Below are 3,582 nucleotides of genomic sequence, written 5' to 3'. Positions count from 1 at the left end.
TGCCCTGCTCGGCCCCTACGGCCACTCGTGGTCCCGCCTGCCTCGTCCCCGTCCTCACGGCTGTGCGGGCCCAGAGCAGCCGTGCTACAGAGCAAGCTGGAAGGGACCTATAAGGGCCATCGAGTCCTGCTCCCCGCTGGACTACCTGAAAGTAAACACTAGGAGCGTCTCCCAGATGCTCCCTGAACTCTGGCAGGCTTGGTGTCCTGACCACTGCCTTCTTCAGTGAGCCACCACCCTCTCCATGAAGAACCTTTTCCTAGTGTCCAGTCTGAACTTCCCCGAGATATGCCCCCAGGTATATATCTACACATGCAGAGGTAGACACCAAATACGAGTAGTTACTCTGCTGATCTTTTTTTAATGTGTATATATATACCTTGAGAAAGATTAGCAAAGTGGAAAAAGAACCACAAAATTCAGAATGGGTTTCACAGAGTGCTGGGCTCCACAAATCCATGTGGAAATTAAAAAGATGGAGGATTGCTTTAGTGACTCCTAGGAGTTGGAGCACGAGCAGCCTTAGCCTTTGGCTGGTCGAGCTGCCCACACAGAGCCAGGCCAGACCCTGTGCGCACCCCATCAGCCCCCAGGTCCCCTTGGTGGGACGTGCCTGAGAGGCAGCAGAGGGGTGTCAGGGTAGTAAACAGCGGAAAAAAAATATTTGCTTTTCTTCAGTTACTTTATGCAGTAACTACCGAACAGAAGGATTGCCACAAGATGATGTAGCCTTTAAAGTTTTGGGATCTTAATGAAAAAAACCCAAGTAAATTCATACATACGAGCCTATCTATTAGGTGTGTAATCCCCAGGCAAAGAAAAATGCCAGAGTAGTCTGTGGCTTGCTACCATGCACCTATAGACTATACGTACTTCAGTGATTTCATTTGTTAGGAAATGTAGGAAACGATTGTAGTCCACTGAAACTGAACAAACTGAATCTTGGAGTTTTCCTTCTGCCTTAGACCTAGTCATGTTCATACCTGAATCCCCATTAATTATATTATCTTTCTCCTAAAGATAAAATTCTGTCATCTTAATTGAAAACAAGTAAAGTAAGTTTCAGAGCCATACTTGCATTATTTTAAATCTCTACTGTTGCAGTATAATGGACCCGATTTTTCTTTACTTCTGTAACTGCATGAAAAATCTTCTGATGCTTCTATTTTACTTACAAGGTTTGTATCAGTGGAGTTTTGGTGATCTTCATGTTAGTCCCTGACATCCAAGTACAGACTTTTTGTTACAAATAGACCACTAAAGGAGGGAATAATTTCTACAGCCCTCAGTTTGTCCTTCTGAAATTGAAGACTTGTTAAATGCATACTTTTGTTTATCTTTCTGTAATTCTGATGGTCCCAGCTGGGATTATAATTTACTTAATAACTGGTAGTTTCATAATGTCATTAGTATCTAACGAAACCCAAATCTTAAACTATCACCGTTCTGATGCTGTTCTCTGTTCCTTACAAAGCCTGGGAATGCCTGGAGTGTGCTTTTAGTAGTGGTGGTTTTCTGTCTCATCTTTTTTTTTTTTTTTTTTTTTTTTTTTGGTGGGAAATGCATGACCAAAGCTGTGTAGTGTTTATCTAACAACAACAGAGATCTCCTTTTGCACAGTCAGATGTGAGGTGGGGGAACTGTAGTTGTCCACTAGTTTCTTGCACCTTCTAAGAAGTAACTGCTGTGTTTGACCCACTGGTGCTGTTGGGTATGCTCACCTATCAATTTGTATAAATAGCCTCTCTGTGTTAAAGACTAGAAATAAAAGTTTCTAGGCCACGGATTGATCTTCTCTCCCACACAAAGACACAGCAAGAATTGCCAATTTGAAGATATGGTGCAGTAAGTAATTAAGAAACTTCAGTAAAATTTTCTTTAACAGAAATTATGGGCTTTTTTGTGGGGCACACAGCCCACGGGAAACTTCTCCTGTCTTACATTGTGCAACGATGGGTGGGTCAGGTAACAGTAAGCATTGTTAAAGCTGCCCCACGGTTCCCATTCTCCATGACTTGGCAAAATTTTAACCAGTTGAGATGAAATGTTCTAGACCAGATGCCTACCTCAGGCTATTTCATTTTTTGCTCTTAATTTCTTCTACAATGATTCATTGTTTCCAAGAAGAATGCCAGAGAAAAATGACATCATAATACAAACATTCTGAGAATTTCTTTGTAGAAGTCTTGTACCCCAGCAGAAGTGTGAAAATTTAATCGGCGAGGGGGCACCTTTTTCAGTGCTGTGGCTTTGCTCGCTAGCCTTGTGAAAACTTCCATAAAGTAAACCAAATTATATTATTTCATGAGGGGAAAAAAAAATATTATGGCTCCGCACAGATTTACTGGAGTACAAGGAACATCACCGAAGAGTCCACCTGCCCCGAACATGCGCTAGACTGCATCTGGACAGAAGCTTCCCTTCCAGAATCTGAGACAAAATTTAAAACTCTCATATCCCACAACAGTAAAATTTAATGATGTGAGATGTGAGTGCGCCCTCACTTCCCCCTGTGCATGATGAAGGGAGGTGAGTCTCCTGCGGTGAAGGGCAGGAGAGAGGGGGAAGGAGCTGTGTGAAGGGAAGCACGGTGGGAGGTGAAGGGGAGGAGGTCAGAGTCTGGTCACAGAGGCTGGCCAAAACGGCCACAGGAACATTGGGGGACCAAAAGAAGGAAAGGCAGCAATTCGGGAGTCCCTGGAAACAAAAGATGAGGGGAAAGCACAGTGGAAGCTGCAATCGACTGGGAGAAAACTGGGACTGGCTGGACAAGGTGCAGGTGTTGGGAGAAGAAAGGGTAGGAGGGCAAGTGAGCCCGGGGCCAGGCTGGGAGCAGGGAAAAAGACATAAATTACTAGGCAAGAGCCTGGAGCAGCTAGTTGGTGGACTCCCAGAGGAGCAAGAGGCGGCTGGCGGGGGCAGGGCCTGCAGGCAGAGGTTTGGCCAGCAGCCTCCGGGCCTGTGGTGGGATGGGCTGGTGGCCGTCCCCGTTTCCTTGTGGTCAGCAGATGGCTTTGGACCTGGGGCAGAGCACCCAGCTCTTTCTCTGGATCATCTGAGTTCCCAGATGGGATGTAGACCACAGAAAATAGGTTTTGTTGGTTTGGGGTGTCTGTCCCATCCCTGCCATGCGAGGGTTACGCTCACGGGCAGCTCTCCTTCTAGGCGGCACAGCTGAAAAAAACCTTATTTTTGGCTTTTTATCTAGCCGTCCTCCTAAAATCTTTAATTTAAAGGCAAATGCACACCCGCTATGTGGATACACACTTTTTGCACAATTAAAACCCAAACTTATGCCTACAGAAGGCCTTTCCTGGCAGATTATGCAGTAAAAAAGAAAATCTATTTTCACAAATAATATGTATTAACTAGAATTTAGCACTGCCTTTTGCAATTCTGCCCGCAGAGTTACGGACCTATTCTAAAATCCCGGTTTAGAGCTTCAGACTCCCACGAGGCGATCGCCTCCCCCTGCTCCGCTCCTGCCCGCAGCCACCTCCCTCCCACCACAGCGCTCCCGCGCAAAATGGCGGCCCCGCGCCCACGTGATGGCGGCACCTCCCCGCTGCTCCCCCCCCGCCC

Source organism: Charadrius vociferus, unplaced genomic scaffold, assembly GCF_000708025.1.
Source record: "Charadrius vociferus isolate BGI_N301 unplaced genomic scaffold, ASM70802v2 scaffold34, whole genome shotgun sequence".
In the NCBI taxonomy this organism is placed as follows: Eukaryota; Metazoa; Chordata; class Aves; order Charadriiformes; family Charadriidae; genus Charadrius; species Charadrius vociferus.
Note: the sequence above shows the minus strand (reverse complement) of the source record.